This window comes from Lonchura striata, chromosome 7 (assembly GCF_050655825.1).
Source record: "Lonchura striata isolate lonStrDom1 chromosome 7, ASM5065582v1, whole genome shotgun sequence".
In the NCBI taxonomy this organism is placed as follows: Eukaryota; Metazoa; Chordata; class Aves; order Passeriformes; family Estrildidae; genus Lonchura; species Lonchura striata.
This window is the reverse complement of record NC_140709.1, coordinates 6285920-6306596: the sequence shown is the minus strand read 5'-3', so window position 1 is coordinate 6306596 and position 20677 is coordinate 6285920. Positions and strand designations below refer to the sequence as shown.

At 39.1% G+C, this 20677-nt stretch overlaps 1 protein-coding gene across 3 annotated transcripts in view; it reads left to right on the top strand.

The window, feature by feature from the left end:
* Positions 1-20677, top strand: part of THSD7B (thrombospondin type 1 domain containing 7B) — a 295736-nt gene that overhangs the window by 55250 nt on the left and 219809 nt on the right. The window lies entirely within an intron of this gene.

The following is a 20677-nucleotide window of genomic DNA, read 5'->3' as shown; positions in this document are numbered from 1 at the left end:
AATAATGAAGCAGTTTATCTGGGAGAACTCCTGTCCTGATAGGATCAACACAAACTTTTTTCTTGCCTGGCTGCTAGAATAGGAGGCTGGGGAAGGTCTGGTAAAGTACAGCATGATACTGTATTTCTAAAGACTTTTTCATTACACTGTCTAGCATGTGAAACAAGGAGGAAATAAACAATGACTCTCTTTTCTTCAATTCACTGTTATTTACATGATTTTTGAGCAAGCTTTGAAAGGTAGAGTTGTTTTCTTAAGACAAATTAGAGCCTTCAGTGCTGTCTGTCTTCTCTTCAGTCAGGGCTGTGCACTGTAAATCATAGAACTTTAATTTGACTTGATGATTCCAACTGAAAACAAGAAGCTTTCAATGCTTCAAAGGCATCTGGGGCAGATGTAATTAGAGCTAAGAAAATTTGGTGCCCAGGATTGTGTGGGCACTATGCTCTGAAAGCCCCACAATAGGATTGTTGTTAAGGTTCCTCTTCCAGATGCACAAGAAAATTGTTAGTTCTTGTGACTCCCACAGTAGATTAAAAATATCTGATCTCTCGAGAGTCACTTTAAAAACTTCAAACCCTAAGAGTATTTTGATGTACTTTCTCTGCTTATGGAGTGGCGTGAGGTAGAAAACAACTTTGACTGATATGTTTTCCATATGAAAATACTTGTGAGTTCCAGCTAAATGTATTGTCCCAATTGAGGAAAAAAAGATTTTTCTCCAATATTTGTAAATATTACCCCCCTCCCTCCCTTTATTTTTTCCTCATTGAAGGATTTTGTTGAAAATTAGATAAAAGTCATATTTAAGGCCCAAATGTTTAGTTCCAGTTTGAAATGAATAGTATATTCACCCAAAACATTTTGTTTTGCTGAGAAACTAAGTGTAATTTGTGAAACCCCTACTTCTTCTGCAGTAGTAGTGAAACATCAGCATTTCTAAATCCCGAATCTTGTGTTTTTGCAATTGTCCTGAGAAATAACACAATGGTCAGTAAATGGCAGTCTGCTGTCAGGGTGGCATATGGGGCTTGGTTTTGGAAGCATTTTCATACCTTAACCAAAAAGGCTTTTCAGGTAAGATTAGTCACAAAGGTTTGTCTTTTGGGAAGAGAGGGGTGGTGACTTAAATGGAATAGGTGGATCTGGAGAGGTAGAAGTGTTAGCATAACCTCTTGCAGTAAGATATTAATGATAAAGTAACTCTGGGATGTGCATCATGGGGATCTTGATCTATTGAGGCCTGTGGCTTGTATAATAATTGTATAAAAAATCATCCTATAGTTTGAGGACTTTTGTGCCCAATACTAAATAATGAAAAGTTAATTAAAGTGCAGCACAGTGAACCTAAAATTAAGTAACTTTTAAAATAAAAGCTGAGCAGATCCATTCCAGTACTTGCAGCTGTTGTCCTTTTTCTTAATAAAACAATCTGATGAGAAATGAGCAATCCATAATGGGAAAGGTGATGATTTGTTCTGTTTTTAAATCTTGAATTGTCTGTTGTAAGCATGGCAAGTTACTTACCTGCTGGGGAGAAATTCAACTTCTTATTGAAATGTCATGCTTTATAATTAAATAAGATTATGCTACTGAAAGCTCTGACTTTATGAAAATGAATTTATATGTACTGAAATAAATTTTCCTAGCACACATAAATCCAGGGAGGCATCCTTAATATGGATGGGGCTGGGGAAAAGGAAAAACATCATAACATTGCTGCAGTTTATAATACAGACTTTTTTTCAACTAAATCCTTGACACTATCTAATGAAGACTTGTACATTTTCATTCTGGGCTTGGTGGTTTTGGTCTAGGAGAAAACAATGGTACTGAAATCACTGCATCTAAAAAAAACCCCAGGCTCTGAAATTCTAAAACATGAGAACTTGGCAGTGTGAGGTAATTTTATACATACTCTTCCCTCAGCTATTCAGAGGGCTATCACTTGCATGTTGCTTATTTGTGACCTGTCTTAAAACCATTTATTTTGAGCTTTTGCCTTCTAGAAATTACAAATTAATATCTGTACCCTGTGTCCTCTGGTTTCCAGACATTTCTTGTCAAATACTGATTTAGTGGCCACTGAACATGAAAACAATAGTCATATAAGCTAAATTACTCAGCAACATCAAATAGCTGAATAATTTTCTTGCACTTGCTAAATTTAATTGAACCTAAATTCTTGTAAATTAATAGCATTTAATGCAGTTGCCAATTAGCAATTTGAATATTTCACCATGTTAATTTTCTCCAACACTTGAGTAGTCTTATGAGTTCCTGGAATTTCTGCAATGCCAGTATGCCTATGTTGTAGTGATGGCCATTCAGGGTTTAAAAACTCTATATAGAATATTGACACATGCGTGAGTCCACATCATAATTATAATAATCTAGTTTTTTTTTGTTTTTTTTTTTTTTGGTGACTCTCTAAAATTTAACTCCAAAATCAGAATCAAGTGTAAGAAACAAGCAAATATTGAGTATTTTACAGGAAGGGGCTGATAATTAAGATTAAAAAGTGCTGGAGTGTCTCTTTCCAGATACTCTTTTTGTAGCTTGTGGACAGGTTTCTGGCTCCCCTTCAGTGCTGGTGTCTTCAGCTCTTCCATTAACTACACCCCAGGCATGTGCTGTTTCCCCCAAAACACAAACAGAAAATGCAAGATATAAGGGACATAGCCCATAAAAGGCTCTCAGAGCTAAAGGAATGACATGGGTTTATTTTTTAATGAGGGAAATATTGTAAAAATATTTTTTCTAGGATGAAAATGCCCTAATTTTTAGAAAAACGTCTCTTTAATCCTGGTAAAAATGCTATCTATCATGGAAATCCTCTGTCTGCTATGGAAGGGAGGGAGGGGACTGTTAGAAACCCAGATGTTGTGTCCCAGTGAGTTTTCCTGCTCTAGAAAAAATGAATCAGGATGGCTATTTAGCCCAGCAGGGACATGCTCCCTGATATGAGTGGAAGAGCACTAAAAGTGAGGTATCAGACTGGGAAATGGGTTTGTAATGATTCTGATCACAGCAGAGAGATTTTTACCTGAGGAAGAAACCATTAAACGTCTGGCGTTTGTGGGCTTTTGGGAGCCAGGTGTGTGAGCTGTAAGTACTCCTGCCCGAGGTGAACATATAAAAACTTTAATTCTGGAGTTACTACCTGTATTTGAAAGTCGTCCTTAAAATAGGGTTAGCAGATGGGTTTTGATCTTTAGTCATTCTTCAGAAACAATCCATAATGGTAAAGGGACAAAATGAACTTTTCAGGGAACAACTTCTACTGTGGAGGAACCTTTGAACCACCCGTGAGTGTGGGTGAGCCAGCCTTGGCTATGATGAAAAAGGCCTTTTGTTCTCTGTTCTCTGATAATACTGCCATAAAATGCCCTTTCTCAAGATTGTAATTTCATGAAGGTCAAGTGCTGGTTTGGAAGTGCCTTTGACCTTATGTCTGAAAAGACAAGCTTTTACCTACGTACACCAAATGTTAAAAGGAGTCCAGGTGCTCAAAGGACAGTAGAGCTCAAATCTGCTGAAGGGAGACTCAAAAATAGCTCTGCAACAAGTCAAGTTTTCCCAAAGCTCAACAAAATGAAGAGTGATTATCTGTCCTAAATGAGGTGATTTCTTTATTTGGTGGGACAACAGCTCATGAATGAAGCACAAATACCTTTTTAGTGATTTTTGTGTGGTGTCTGTATGGTTTGTGGTGTATCTGACTGATTATTCCAAACTTCTCATTGTGTGGTAAGCATTCTAATTGTGGCTTGTTCTTACCTTGCCTTGACGGATGGAGTTTTAAATGCTGAAACTTCCAAGTGGAAATTTGGCCTTGATATAATCAAACTTTGTATGATTCAAAAGATCTTTGCTATGCTAAGAGGTTGGAACAGAAGTGATGCTCCGGGGTTATAGATTGCAGTCTTGCAGTATTGACAGCAGAAGCAGTTTGTAGTTTTAAAAAAATCTATTAAGTTCTGTTCTCAAAATAACCAGGACACTGCCATAAACCTGGTAATGAGAAGTTGTTCTAAAGTGATAAATCTTCTCATTTTTACCTTTACTTTATTCATGGTTAGTTTATGCTTCTGTTCCTGAGGCAGACTACTCTTTAATTTAAGTAATTCTTCTTTTGGTCATTGCTGTTTATGCATTTATGAATTGAGGATACCAAGCTTCTGGACTCCTGTGAGTAAACCTATTTCTTAGAACTGATTGTTCAAATGAAATATTTTCTTAGAACTGCTCCTCAGAATTATATCAAATCTCAATTAATTAAGATTTCACCTACTGATGTTTTACTGTATTTAACTGGAATTATAAATGTCTGGCTTAAAATATCTCAGAATAATTTTTTAAAAAATATTTTGTAACGAACCGTTTCATTTGAAGCAGTGTAGTTGGTTTTAATGTGTTGGTGTGGTTTCATTATGTAGCAGTTAAAAAAGTGATTTAAATAAATAATAGTACTTAGTTCTAAATTTGTCTAAAATAATTACTTACAAATAACATTTTATGAGACAGTATAAATTATGTTTCTATTTCTACAAAACATTTTAATAAAACATTAACATTTGAAGATTCAAAGGAAGTTGTTTTGCAAAATTTCATTAGGAGCAAAATTTAATATGCTGGTTGATATTAGTCACTGATATTTGAGAAGCTTTAAGAGTGGCCTCAAAGCTAATCTCACATTTCCTCAGACAGAAGTGCAGCTGTTTCAGATTGATAAATATTTGGTTTTCTTTCTTCTTTGTTCCTTACAATTTCCTGTCCACATTTCCACCTTTGTGTTCCATGAGTCTCAACATTTTATTACATTTGATTCTGCTGCTCCACCCATCTTTTTCCACTTCTGATATTAGTATCGTCATCTTGTCTTATTTTCTCAACAGCTGAATCCGGCTTGTCTTGGAGCTGTGGAGATGCACCTGTTGCCTTAATTTATAAACCTTTGGAGGAATTGGTCAATTCATGTTTAGATGAGTGAGACATTTCATAGTTGGTAAAGACCTTGTGTCCTCAGCCAGGAAATACTGGGGAGTTTGGCAGAGAACAAGACAAATCTATACCAGGAGAGTTCCATAAAAGCTGGATTTTCCAGCCTGGTCTTTCCTCCAGGTGCTGAAGGTCTGCTGCTGGGTTGGATAAATGCCAGGGCAGCCCATGGCACTGGGCTGGAAGCGCCGTGTATGGGATGTGGATGAAGGACCTGTGGCACTGAGAGTGCCAGCCAGCATGACAGATGTTGGAATAGCTCCTGGAGGAGTTTGGGATGCTGGTTAGAGATACAGAAGTACTTAAACTGGTGCTGTTTTTCCTTGTCTGTAAAACTTAGCTTGTTTATTAGCTCTGGTTTCCTGTGGGGAGCTGTGGACAGCAGAGGGAGGCTCTTGGTGGCACTGCTTAAAGAAGGAATCCTTGAGTTATTGTATTTTCCTAGAAAAGCACTCCAGCAGCAGTACAGGCATTGAGTACCAATCCAAGTGAAAAGGCAAAAAAAAAGTAAAAAAAAAGTGAAATAAATGCTGAAATTAACCCTTGATGTGCCTGAAGTAGGAGTTCCTTGGCAGAGGCGAGTGCTGAGCCTGGCTGTGGGCTGGCTGCCTTCAGGGGGGAGCTTTTGCAGCATGTGCCTGATCATTTTGTTATTGTTGGGCTTGCAAAACTATTTTAGCAGTTCTTTTACAGTAAGGCTGCCTGCTTTAGCAAACATCTTTGTCAACCAGCATCAGATGTTCAGTAGGTGGTGGTTTAAACTAGATTACACAGGAGATTCACACTAATCTTTTAATGTCCCTCTTCTCTTGAGAATAATGGTTTTTGAGAATAAGGTGCTTTTTTCTGTTTTTTTGTTGGTATTGGGAAAAGTATGTTAGGCTTCTTATCCTTTTCTTTCCTCAATGGTTACTATGGGAACAGAGCTGGGGGTCACAGGGGAAAATCTGCAAAAGTGGTTTCTTTTAAATAGTTCATTTTAAAAAATAAAAAGATAACTTATTATTGGAATTGTGGTACTTTTCATTCAACTTTGTTGGATTGTATTGTTGTACATATTTCAGTCACAAAAGAAGCACAGTGAGTGGCAAGAAAAACAGATTGGGATGTTTTTGTAGTTTTTCCTTGGGGTTAATTTTTTTTTTTTTAATTGAATGTAGCTTTTGGAAAGATTTCTGTTGTTATGTATAGGCAGAGCATTAAAAATGGATGATCACATTTTCAGCCTGTTTTAGTGGAGTACTAGATTTAATTATTCTGCTGCCCTTGTTCAGAACCCTGCAGGTTTTTTTTAAATAAGTCTATCTTAAGGGTTTTACTTTGCCACTTAGTTGAATGGCTTCAGTATATAAGGGTAATCACTTCCTCATTCAGCTCTTGTGTAGAGCACAATTGTGGGTGAAAATAACATAAAATTGTATTAGAAATCCCTAAAATACACGTTGTTGTTCTCAGTATGCAAGTTATGCTGCAGACTCTTTCTAGGGACTCTTCATGAGGTTTGGGAAGTCTGCCCTCTGATACCCTTATTCCCTAAATTTTTTTCTCTGCTGCTGTTTTTGAGAATAGTCCTGCCATTATAATTTTATTATTTTTCTTTCTAAAAAGAAAAAAAAACGCATTCTTTCTTAGCTTCAAAAAATGTGCATGGCAAAAGCTGGGAACACTAAATAGAGAAGATGGAAGGGGTATTTCATGGTATTTCAGGTTATTTCCATAGTCCTGACATGATTTAATTCAGTAGCCCTCAGCTAGTGGATAGATATGATAAAATGACCACTTAATGCAGGAAATTTGAATGTCAGAGCTTCAGTTTGCCTGGACTGAGACCAGTCCAAGTGCAGGGTGTGATTCCAGAGGCACTGCCTGGTCCTTGCTCTTGATGCCACTGCCTGGTCTCTACCTCTTTGCAGAATTCTGCAGTTTCTTCTTCCAGAGCCCTTTTAAAGCCCATGGTTGGATGTGTCTCTGTGTAGTACTTGCTTGTAATAGTGATTTAGGATTATAGAGCTATGTTTGGAAAAGCATGTTAAACCCTCATTGTAGTGGTTCTAAATACATTGGTTCTGTATGCTGGGGGTGAGTTGTAGACAGTTGCTGGAGCAGATCCAGCTTTTGTGTGGTGTGTCCTGGAAGGCTAGCCATGAAAAATCACTTTTCAAATGAGAACTTAATAAAAACTTTCCTGCTCTGAACGCTAAGCCCTGCTCCCCGTGCGATTAGTGGTTTCATTTCTTTCCCAGCAGTTGGGTAATGATTATGGCTCCAGATGCTGCAGGAGTGATAAAGAGAGTGATTAATTTCACTTGAAAGGGCATATGTTCAAAGAGGAGCCAGCCCAGCGCCTCCAGCGCAGAGCCCACGCTGCCGAGTGCGTGTGCCGTGTACCCGGCTGATCCCAGGGACAGGACCAGGCGACTCCCCTGACTTACCTGAAGCGATGTATTTGCTGCTTGGTTGTTGTATTATTTTCCCAGGATCTGTTTAAAAGCTCTTCATAGCTCTGTAAAGCAGTGCTGTCAGATTTTCAGCTTTGGGGAGGGGCTGATGTCACCAGCACAGCCCAAGTAACTGCGAGCGAGCTCGGGGCTGTGTTTATACCCTGTACAGAATTAAGTGGAAATGAAGGGTTCGTGTTCCCTGGCTTAGTCAACAGCAGCTTTAAAGGTGTTCCTACGCTTCATTTGCAAGAACAGTTCACGCTGTATGCCTCTGAAAAATCCTGACATTTAAAGCATTATATTTTCAATATGCTTAAAAATTAAATGTGCATGGTAGGTACTTCTTTAAGTCTTTATCAGGACCTTTTTGACCCATTGAATAAGTCAACAGAAATATGAATCATGACTGGGCATGCCACCCATGTGGTTAAATCCAGGGGACATCTGGTGTTTATTGTGTTACCACCTGAAATTTTTCACATTTTGGTGTCTTCTGGGGTTTATTCTGTCACCCCTGAGATCCAGAGACCTTCAGATTTCAATAGTATAATAATATCCACCTACATGTGAGGCACGTTTTACTTCTCTACATGGTGACATTTATAATCATAACTTTCACAGGTTTGAAGCTGCTGAAGGGAAAACTTCAGTCCTTCTGACATCTTTAACATCTTTTGACCCATTAGTTACATTTATGTCACTCATCTGCTTCTAAGCAAAACAAACAATTTCTTCTATCTGTTGAAAATCTTCACAGTGGAGACACTGGATAGAGAAAAAATTATTTCTGTACTTTAAATTTTCTATGCATTCAATAAATTTTGATGTGTATTAGCTGCAGAGTTTTGAAGCAGCTGTCTGAATGGGGTACAGAATTAGAATTTTTACAGACAAGGATTAAAAGGAGGCTTTATTGATTAAACACCAGAAACTTTCTGGAAGTTCTGTTATTAACTATAGTGCTCATAAGGTAGCACTCATGTTTTTATTGTCATTCCCTTAATATTCTTTGTTGCATTAGTAAAATAATGCTGCTTCAAGCAGAAGGGAAAATTAATTTCAGTGAATTGTTTGCAGCTCTGTGTATTAAATGCGTATGGTGTATAACTTATTTAAACTTCAGTATTTTCAGTTAAATTAACTCAGTACATGTTTTTCAACTGGCATTAAATATTTCATAGCTGCTGTATAGCTTATCTTGACTTAAAACATTGCTAGTGTGAAATTTGTGATTCTGCTGATTGGAGCTTGTGTCTGCATTTAACAGGAGGCTCACTTGGATTAGTTTTGAAGTTGTAGGAATCTGATAATGAGGGTTTATCCAAACTTTTAACTTTTATTGATCCCACTTTTCTCTTAAGGAAATATCAGTCCACTATCTTCTGCATTCCTCTGCAAAATGCCAAGATGAACTTGCTTTTAGGGTTGTCCCCAAACAATTTTAAACATGAGAAAGTGTGCAAAACAACCTTCCCCAAACCCTGAGTACATCCTTGCCTGCACAGCACTGGGAAAATTATCTGTGTGTCAGAGTGTTAAATATGTTCTTAGATGCCAGTGCTTCTGTGTGTCTTTGTGTTTATTTTAATTTTTGCCTGTGTTTTATGTCACCTGTGTATAATTACAGTGTTGCCACCCAGCCAAGGGCACTGTCATAGTGGCAGAAATAGAAACAGAGCTGCAGTGTTTTGAGAAGACTGGGGATGGATCAAATAAAAGACAGGGAAGTCAGAGTAAATGATGACAGTAATGTTATTGTGCCCTAAGGGTCTTGCAAAGTACAGTACTTAAAACCCAATTTTTTGCTTTGTAGATAAGTGAACGTGTCTCGGTTAAATCAATATATGTGTGCAATAGATGATAAAACTTGGTATTACATACCTCCTTTGATATTTTTCATACTTACTGCTTTAAAGGTAGCATTATATTTATGTTCAGAACACTCCAAAGTACTTTATGCCTTTTGTTATGAGCTTTCGAACATGTTGCTTGGTTTAGTAATGGGAGCTCAGGCAGCCGGAAATTGTCACTCTCATGTTGGGTATTTATTGATGGTTAATTGACTGCTGACCTTTGCCAGGACTCCCTGCAAAGAGCAGGGAGTGATACAAGGGGATAGTAAATCAAGGAAATTGAAAAGCAGGTGAGAAAAGGTAATTCTATGCAGTTGCATTTAAATTTTGAAGCTGTTTTTAATAGATAAAACCAAAGGTTAAAATCAAACAACTCCTCATCCCCACTGCTTTTCTCATAGATATTTCAATGTGCTCCAATATGAAAAAGAAAGTTTTACTCACTCTTCTTCTTCACTGTGATTTACTCGTCCTTGATTGATTTTTTATTTTTAATGGATGAGCCAGCTTTCGAAGTCTTCAGAATGATTTAATTATTACAGCACACAGGGGCCCAAATCAGATTAAAGGTTTTTTTGATATAGTTTATGGAATAAACCAGCAAACAGATGCAGAGGATGGAAGGCTGCTGGTACTCAAATCAACTAGATGATTCTGCAGGCAGAAGATTCCCCGTAGACCTTAACTGAAAGGTCAGGAGGCAACCTCAGTATGTGCCATTTAATCCAATGTCATTGGGATAAATGTATTGTAACTGTGTGTCTGTGGTGTATCAGGAACTAAAGAACTGGTAAAACTCGCAGTGTTCTGACTATACTGCCAAATAAAGCTATGCTACATTCAATAAAGCAATTACATAAAAAGCATTATAGTCAGCTTCAATTCCAATACCAGCAGCATGATCAATCATTTTCAATCCAAAGGATGGTCTAATCGCATTTTGTTGCTGCTTTGAAAGGTTACATTACTCAGTTATCTTGCAGCTGAGCAACCTTTTCATGCTTGCTTCATGTAGGATTTTATAGATGTTCTTTCTTTTACTCTCAGTGTTTTGGTATGGCCTGTTTAGTGAGAGTTTAAAAATTTCCCTACCCTTTCCTCATCCCTATAACTTTTTACAGTTCTTAAACCTTTTTGGAATAGAAGACCTAATTGTCATGATCAACAAACATGATTGTTTTTCAATCTTTTTGCTCCTGGTGCTGGTGCTGCCACTTCTCTTTCAGTGGAATAAGCATCCTGCATAAGTAATCTCATCTGGCTTCATCCTGTGCTTGTTCCTGTGCTGCTCAAGGACTTCTCTTCCCTTGGCACAATCCAGCCTGGGACGCTGACTGGCTGTTTGTTGTCCAGGGTCATTGCTGTGACCAGCAGTGGTTTCTCTGTCCCCTCCTCTGCTTCGCTCCTGCTGTGTGGGCAGCGTTCTGCAGGCTCTGTTCTGTGGGTATTAATGGATACTACCTGGGAAACACTATTGAATTCCTTCCTTAATCAGGCAATTTGGGAAGTAGTTAAGGACAATTGGGTTATCTTCATTAGGACAGTGCTAGTGGGTTGATACTTCAGTACAAAGACATGAGAGAATTTTCCATCAAGCTTTCCTTTTGCTTTACCTCTCAAAGATACCAGGTGTTGGACTGATAAAGTGACAGATGATTCAACGTACTAACTCTTTTCTCTCCCTCTCCCTTTACCTTCTTTTTTTCCCCAGAAGCCTAGATACTTTGTGAAAGATCCTTATTTTCAGGTCTTGTGGAACCAATTCTAGCCAATACTTTTCTTGTGGACAGTGCCATTTAGACAATATTAGTCACAATGCAAAAGATTAACTTTTAAGTAAAAGCATACATCCTTTTCTTAGAGACAAACCTGAGTAATAGTTACTTGAATTACTGTACCCTGGATGCTGCCTGTTGACCCATAAATTTGTTCCCTTCCTAGACCAGTAAAATTAATGCATTTTGTATAAATTGAGAGCTAAAAGGTTCATAGCATTTTAGTTGTTCTTTCCCCATGTAAATAGCACTTGAAGCAGATGGAAAATTTTAGCTTAAGAATAAATTATTAGAGATTTCTTCCTTTTTATGTCTTTGGTATTGGCAAAGCTGTCTTGTCTGTTAATGTATTGCTGATGGATTTTTCATTTATTTATTCAGTAAATCCTAGCAGTTTCCTTATGCCCAACTCAAATACACACTTTAGTGCCAGAAACTGTCCTGTTTTGCTGTGGATACACACACACACACACACACACACACACACACACACACACACACACACACACACGTGTTCTGTTCTCCTTATCTTTGGGTAGCTTTTAACATGTGGAAGGTCGCTACATCTGAATGAATGTCTGGTGGTTTTTTGTTTTTACTCTTTTTCAGAACAAATTTATTCAGCCTGGCTTCTATATGCTTTGTGCACTGACAGCTGCATGGAGGTGCCATAGGATGTCACAGGAAACTGCTGATTGTTAATGTCAGGCATTATTCTGGATTTCTTTTTATTTTATTTTGTTCTTGTTAAACTAGGCTGATAAACGCCATATGTAAAATTTCATGGCTTTTTCATAAAACCCTTCTAGTATCTTTCTGGAGACTCTGTTGATAAATTTTCCCTTAAGCTTACATACAAATTAAATGTGAGAACCTGCGGCTAAAAGAAGTTGCTCCAAGGCAATGATTCACACGGATGAAAAATCAATGAAAGTTTCATTAAGAAAAGGGAGGAAAGTTTAGACGGGCTCTTTGCTTTGCTTTCCTGTGGGAAGCAGAGGGAGAAACCATTTTATTCAACTTTATTCTTAGAAATAGGGATCATAATGTGTGTGGGATTATTTTTGAATGTGCTGCAAGCGGAATTGTCCTCTGGAGAAGCTTCCTTGCCTGGTGACTTGGACCCTGCTCAGGTGGGTGTATTCATGCAGGAGGCTGCAGCACAGAACTGGGAAGATGTGTCCTCTCCTGGGCAGAGGTTTGCACCCATATTCCCACTCCTCAGGGGCTCAGGTCCTGCTGGAGGAGTCGATCTAAAGCCTGATGTGAAGGAAGCTGTATTTCCCCCCTGTATTTGGGAGGATTTTCTGTTGAATCAGCAGGGTGCAGCAGCTATGAGAGTGAGCAGTGGGAGGGCAGGAGGGGACTGAATTAATTCTGCACACCAGCTCTGGCACAGGCACCTGCTCGGGCTGTGTGTGGGAGCTCCTTTCTGCTGGGAGTGTTGTCTTGTGGAAGCTGGACTTCTATAGCAACCATATTTCCCTGTCATAACTCTCAATCTTTGTTTTTTTTAGTTTTGCTATTAAAACTTGGTGATGACACATGTTAACAGTCTCCCGGTGACGTTCGGCAGTTGTACATCTGTTTGTTTTCATTAAATACTGTTTTTTGAAAAGTTTAAGGGCTGATCCGATTAAAACACAGTTAGGATGGAAAAGCTGGCGAGGTTCTCGCAGCCAAGAGTAAATTTATTTCTCCAGTCGTGTTTAAAAAAGCAGGAATGCTGGCAGGGTTGAGTAGTAAATATGAGCTGTACATCTTGTTCAGTGAGCTTTTTCTGGATGCCTTGTGTGAACTGAGCAAGTGAGTTAAGTGAAACACACGTGACTCAGGCTCTGACAGGGTTGTGGTGATGGATTAAAATCAGATGAGTGAAGCTGCTGCCACCCCAGACCATCTGCCCTACTCTTTGTTGTGCATCCCAGAACAGCAATATTTGGTCTGTTCATGAATCAGCTTTATAAAGCAGAATTTAGCCTGGAATTTTAAAGTCATCTAAACTGGGGCTGTTTTGCTTTAATATGCTTCTCCTAAATGGTTTTGGGGAGCTTTCAGACTGCCCCAGCTGTTTGATAAGGCATACTGAAAATGGGCTGTTGTGTGTATTTCCGACCTGGGTAATGTGCTTGTGCTGCTCCCTCACTTGCCTCTGCTGCTCTGTGGAAGTGCCAACGTGCACATTTTTGTGCTTGCTCTGCTCTGTGTGGTGTCCACAGCCCCCTGAGTGTCCCTGTGCCAGCACTGCCTACCCTGGGGGTCAGCACAAATGCTGCTCTCGGGCTAAAGGTTCCTCAATCTACACTTGAGGTCCTGTTTACCATTTCAATCCCATGGAACTGCTGTACCCATTTGTAAATACCTTAAGAGCAAGCTAGTATTTTTTGCTTAAGTATTTGTCTGATAACGTGCAGTGATTGCCTAACTTGCATCTTCACCTGCAGTGCACCTGAACTGTAATTTGAGAAAAAATTGCTTGGTTTTAGAGCAGAATTAGATTAAAGTTGACTAGCTAGAGCAAATGTGGTGTACCACAAAGGGATGCTAGGTTGTATTGAATGAAATAAACAGGAATAAACAAGCGTATGGGGCTGGAAATCCCATGCCTGCAATTGCCATGGGCTCCAGGGCAACCTGTTCACCTTTCCCAGGTTTTGAACAGTGGCAAATGAACAGATTGGATCAGATCTTGTTTCAGCATCGTCTGTTTCCACAGCTGAAGCTCCCATATGATCAGAACCTATAAATTATTTAGATGCAGAAGCTGTGTAACCAGAGTCTCCCATAAAGGTTAAGGCTCCATCTGTTCTGCCAACCTCAAGGACTGTGCTTTTCATGCCATTATTTGTATTTCTGGGTGACATTAGAAGAGTCAGGAACATTCAAACGTTGCTTCCTATTTGCTGCACAGCAGTGAAAGCCTCACTGCATTAGCACCACACACCTGAGATGCTCTTGGCCCAACTTCATTCTCAGTCACTGAGAAAGGAGATGAACTGGACTGTGCACAGCACCAAGAGATCTGAGAGGTTCTTGTAAAAAAATAAATAGGAAAACCCCAAAAAATCGAGTCTTTTGGGTTACTCTTGTATATAGTCTGTCTTGTTTAAAACTTGCTTTCAGTTTAAAATCTTACAGCTAATCAGTATTTCAGTGGTTCTGTTCAGAAATGAGAGTAGCAGAATTTCTCATATAACACCACCAAATGAAATGATTTCATGTGCAAGTGATGAGGAAGATAAGAATGGAGTTTTGGAAATTGAAACTCCTTTTCCAAGTTTCTTCCTTTCAAAGAACAGGAATTGAGTTTCTGAAAACTGAATTTTGCTTTGTGATATTAAAATGAAATATTGACATTGTTTTCTGGTTTCTCCTCCAACTCAAGTGATATGTATATTCTTAGGTACTTTATTCTACATATATAACATCCCCAGAGAAATGTCTAAAATGAGCATAGCTTCAAGTGTAGGTAAAGGAGTCTTTGCAACTATCACAGCTGTTTAGACTAAAATTATAGGAGTAAGGAAGGATGAAGTTTGGTCTCGTGGAGGAAGATTGCAAACTTCCAAAGCTTAATTTTCAGAGCTTCATTTTCTCCTGTTCAGTTTATTGTGACCCTTCCTGGAGTCTCTTTCTTAAAGCTGGATGATTTCCTTTCAGTTGGAAACCAGGTGGGATTGTAGATAAAGTATCTTCTGGGTAGCTCCTGTATAATTTTTCTAAGTATAATAATTATGTTTTAGTCTTGTATTTTTCTGATGCAAAACCAAACCGCAGGTACTGTTGAGCTTTTTTCTGTGAAAACATAAAGCTTTAACAGGCATGGTGGTGACAGCTGCCTGGTACCTGTGGTGTTACTGGTTGTTAGAAATTGTGTTAATGGGCTCTGTTCTGGGGAGATTCGTAGCTCACAGTTTTGGGAGAGATGGTGAACAACCAAAGCTAAATAAAGTAGGTTGTTTTCTTTTTTTTTTTTTTTTTTTTTTCCTGATTTGAGAAGATTTTGTGGTAGATTATGTTTGGCAGACTGATCTGGCCTCATGCAAAGCTTTTTTTGTGTGTGTATGTGACAGCTCAAAAGCAGAATGATTTAGACTCCCTTGCTGCCATATATTAGAGCTCAGCATTTTGCAGCTACTGAAGACAGATCAGACAGAAATGATGTGCTTGGGTAGAGAACTCACGTGGGAATTTATGGGTGGCAGCAGCACAGGCAGTGTAGAGGCTCTGGAGAAATCCTGTTTTGGTTGTCTGTGGAGATCCTGGTGGGGTGGCCAGGGAATTGGCACCACCCCTGGCATCTCTGGGCCCTGCTCTTGGAATGTGCTTGGACTGGGCTATGGTGAGAGCCCAGGAGCTGTGCAGCAGTTTCAGGGGTTTTCCAGGTCTACACCTCTACTGGAGAATAGGTGAGACATTCAGTTTGCATCAAGGATTTATCCCAGAGCTGGAAAAAAAAATTAAGAGGAGGCAGTTATATCTCTCTTTATGCTTTTTGACTTTATGGGATTTCTTCGTTCTGTGCCGTGACTGAGGTTTTTTGAGCTGAATGCTGAAAATATAACAGAACATAAAAGCTCATAAATTTAACAGAAGGTAGAAAGGCCACAGAATGAATAAATACATTTACCTTCCAGGAAATACTTTTGCTAGGAACTTCTCTTCGTTCAGGTCAGGCTCCATCTTCTCAAGCATATAAACTCCTGTGGATCTTGTTTCCAGAAAGAGCTCTCCCAGGAGGCTTTAGTGGCTCCTTGGAAGGAAACTAACTACTGAGGGCAGGTGGGCACCCTTCCTAATTGTAATGCAATCACTTAGCTTCTTGATACCTTTAAAGAAAGGGAAAGAGAGTGGCCTAGAGCTGCCACCTCTTCTCTCTCTCTTGCCCCTCCACTGCCAAGCCAAGCCCTGTTTCCTGCCTGCTTTTGTGTGGACCTGTCCTTGTATCCATCAGGGAAAGAGGAAAAAAAAAAAGGTGAAATGAAGGTTAGTGGTTGTGTAGGACACACTGCACCGAGGGCTGTGATAGAGTGGGAAGAAGGATGTTTGCCAGCACGTTGCTGTGCTCAGGGTCATCAATAAAAGGAAATGTAATTGTCACTTTCCTTTTACAATACTTTCCCTTGGATTGTTTTTCCCATTTATCTGAATTCATAGCTGTTACAACAAATGCTGTTAATGGGGGCCAGTCAGCAGAGAGTTAAACTCTGGTAAATGGTATGTAGTTCACCTAGGCTTAGCAGAATTGCAGGAAAACAGAATTTACAGCAGAAAACGAACAATAAAATCCAATATAACAAAGTGGGAGTTGCTAACTGCTTCTGTTGTGGTAAGCATCCTCCTGCACTGTGACCTGCCAGGTGTTCTTTGTGCTGTTGTGAGTGCCTGTCTGCTTTGGAGGGAAAACAATTCAATGAACAGACTGAGACAGAAGAGAATATCTGTGGTTTTAATAGTTTTGTCAGGCCTCTGCTTATTCTTAGATAAATAAATTATTTAATAGAAGAAATAATAAATTGGGTATTAAAACGTCTCAGCTGCCCAAAACCACAGTGAACTTTTGTGTGTCTGAAGAGTGGTCAGACTTACCTGAAGTCAACATAGCATTATTTTTACTCATGCAAAGATGTTTAGCTCTCTCTAAAATCATGGGGAATTCTTTTTTCCCTTGTCAGTCCTCAAACCAATCAGTAATTTCCTTCCCAATTAGTGATAAAATTAGTGATTAGGGGCTGAATCAGTGATAAAACGTTGTGAGTACAAATTTTGTGAAGCATATTGTTTCTCAATTTGTCAGAAGGACAGGCAGGGAAGGCTGTGACACCTTCCTGCTGCAGCGAGGAGCTGCTCAAATAATCCAACATGAATCAAATCAGGATCAAAGCGCTTCATTGATTTATTAATGGGATGTAATTAACCAGCAAGCAGTGAACTGTATGTTCAGGGCCAGTACCCGTAATGCACCAGCTGAGCTGCAGTACAAGAGGTTTAACATAACTTTATAAACACCTTTCAAGTTATAATCCCCAAAAGTTTCTAATCACCATCCCAGCTCCTGGTTGTGTGTGTGTGGTGGGGTTTTCTCCCACAGATGATGTGGATGTTGTGCCCTGTGGTATCTACCTCCCATTGCTTTCTCTCCTCTGCTATAAGAAGAAAAATCATGCCTTTAAAAATACTTTTCAAGCAGATTTCCTTCTTTGTTTCAGAAATCAGTATAATTCTTTGGCTGTTTAATATGGCTGATGGCTCATGGTCATCCTCTTCAGTGCTGGACAGGCACCTTTTTTGGCAGTTTTGAGTGCTCCCAGTGCCATACAAAACTCTGATAAACTACATCTTGGAATGGTTTTTGGAACTGCTTTTTCTGCAGATGATATTTAAATCCCAACCTTGGGATTACTTTAACTTGATGTACTAAGCAATGTGATACAGCTGTGGCTGCTCATCTCCTACTTATCTCCATTTGATTTGCAGCTGCATCCATTTCTGTTATTTTCTAAGTGGCCTTTCCATTTATAAGGGGATTCAAGAATAGATGAGAAAACACTTGCAATTTTTGCTGTACTATAACTCGCTGTAAGAGACCAAATGCTGTTCTCATTTTAACAAAGGAGAAATACTTACTCATGTCCATAGCTGGCTTCCTCTGGGTAAATAGGCAGTTTGTCTGCAGTAATTTCAGAGTGATGGAGCACTCAGATACATTTTTGTTATTTGGTTTAGTTCAGTTGATGTAATCTCCAGTCTCTCACTCTGTTTCAAACCAAAATATTATTCTGGATATCAGTTTATATTTCTGGTTTATTAAAGAAACAGAACCTTTCTTGGCAGGTTATTGGTCTGTTGCCAGTTTACCTTTTCTTCCCCTTTTATTCTCCATGTTCATGGTGCAGCACAGTTCTGTGCTCAGAGTTGTTGCTGATGGGAAGGACTTGTGGTACTGAAACTCTCACAGTGTCTTGCCAGTGCTGCACTTTTGCAATGACAAGGCTCTTTGAAACATGGTCACATCAGAAACAATGGTAGGAATAAAATATATTTTAAAATAACTTTTGGTGCAGGGCGGTTTGGGGTTTCCAACCAGAAATGTGTGGAGCACTGGCTGCAGTCAGGGCACTGCTCAGGAATATTTTATATCTCTGTGTGTTCTGGCCACTTGGGTGTCCTTCAGGGCACGGTGGAACCAGAGTGTTCGATCCAGGGCAGGGAATGGATCACTCAGCAGCCCAGAGGGATGGGGTGAGCTTGTCTAATGGTGACTGCACAGGACCCAGGAGGCACTTTATCATATTGTTGGCAGCATCCCTTTAGCTCCTGACAGTCTTGAAACCTCATCTGTTTCTTAGCCTTGATTCTAACCAGCTTGCTCATCTTTTTTTTTTTTTTTTTACCTTTTGTGGTATGTTACAAAGGCTAATCTGTATTATTTATTATTAAATTTTTTTACAGTTTTATTCTTTGTATATTTGGATTTCTGTGATCCTTTTTAACAAGCTTGTGCCTCGTTCTAGCTTTTTCATAAAATATGTTGCAATGATCATTTACATCTCTTGTAAAGATTCTGTTCTATTTGATTTGGAACAAAATTGTTTCAAGTCTGTAGACATCACACTTTTAACAACAGTGTAAATAGATATTGAATTGGTAGGCACTTCAGTTCTTTTACTTATGATTTTAAAATTAAGTCAGAAACACTCATAAAGCATAGGCTACTACTGTGTTATAGTTTCCTTCTGTTCTTTCTGGTGCAACTACTAGTAGCTTAGGCTCTCCTGGTAAATATCCAACCCCAAAGTCTTTGGAAGAGATATGTGAAATATTGAATCCAATTACCGAGTTTTTAAAGAAATATTTTACAGGCAATTAACCATGACTACCAGTAATTTTTTGAAGTGTTATGTTGTTTTGACTGCATACCTAATGATGTTTTAATAGATGTCAACTCCTATGCAAATACAAGAATTAGAGACGAGGGTGGATTTTTCAACAGCACAATGGATAATTGGGTGTCTGACTCACATCAAAATTAATACAAGTTGAGTGCCAGGCCCTTTTTGTGCCTCTGAATACCTCATACAGAAACATAACTAGTCAGTGCTCCTACTATATGACCCTGGAGCAGTTATGTGTACATTTAAGATTAATTTCTATTTTGTTTTTTTAGCATTCTTTCCAAAGTTAAATGTACCTGAGTTGGCTGAAGAGAGTGACACTTGTGTGTGTGTTTGTGTGGAGTAAGATGTATCCCTGGCTGGGGGTGATGGGTACAGTCAGTAGTGCCAAGGTGCTTTTAAAATCCTTATTGGGAATGTCAGCTTGAAGACATACTCTTGGTAGCTCCTCTCAACTAACTACAGGCTTTTCATTGAGGGCTGAACATTTTGATAGCCAGGTGTGTCAAAACTGATCAGCAGCAAAATTGCTATTTGCGTGAGTTTCTTGAAAAGTGGTGCTAGCTAAACATTGTTTTTTTTTTTTTAATAGTGCTGTTATAATGACTCAGCCAAAGGAGCTCTGTGCTTGACAGTAAAAGGAAAAGCCAGACTTTGAGCCTTAGATGACATTCCTTGTTATGGTACAGGCTATTTTTTGGACTTCATGATTTCATGATGCCTGTCAGGATTCACCGTGTTGTTCTTTTTTTCTCCTTCAGTAATCAAGATCACTATCCAAGCTGGAATCTCATTTGACCAAGAAATTAAATAATTTTTCCTCCCTTAAGATGTATAACCACTTCTTTATGTGGATACACTGGCTCTAGTCCAGCGTTTGAGTCAGCAAGAATTTCCACTGACTTTGTGTGGGGTCTGCGGAAACAAAATGATGAACATCACAAATCCAAGCACAACTTCTGACAAATGGTGTCCCAGCAGACAGGTTGATTGCTGGAAAACATTAGTCAGATAAATGTTTCTTACTAGTTTATTTGTTGGTGTAAGGCCAGAAGATGATGTATGAGAGAGTAAAGGTGTGTTTTTTACTGACCTTCAGCAAACCTTGGTTTTCCCTTCTTTCAAGTGAGTCCAAGAGAGCAGGAGTGGCCAGCCCAGAGTGCCCCAGTGGCTGCCCCTGTCCCCAGCACTGCCCACGCTGGCTGCATGTCATCCTCTGTAAAAATGGGGAGAATATAGAGAGTTTTTGGTGTCCCCTTCCACTCCTGGCAGCTTGAAGTTTTAGGAAATCCTGAGCTAGAGATGGGAGCCCTGAGCTGCACCATTATGAGGGATAGTAACCTTCATAGCCCTGGTGAACTCTGCCATGAATCTGTCTAAATGACTCTTGAAACAATTTGTACTTCTGACAGCCAACCATCTTAGAGCAGCAAGGCCCAAAATTTAATTCATTTCTACGCTGCTATGGTAAGGCTGAAAGTGAAGTTTTGCTGTGTCCTTTGGGCTAATAAATAATTTTCCTTTTCCTTACCTCCCTTAAGTTCTTTCTTTTTAAATGAATTATGGCTTGTATTTTTGTAAGGTTTTAAGATTGCTGCCTATAAGCTAGTGATACAGGGTGAATATTCTTTTCCTTTTTTTCCTTTCCTCTTGGTCGTCCTCATATTGCATACCATAGGCAGTATTTGAAATGTTTCATGCTGGAAACCTGA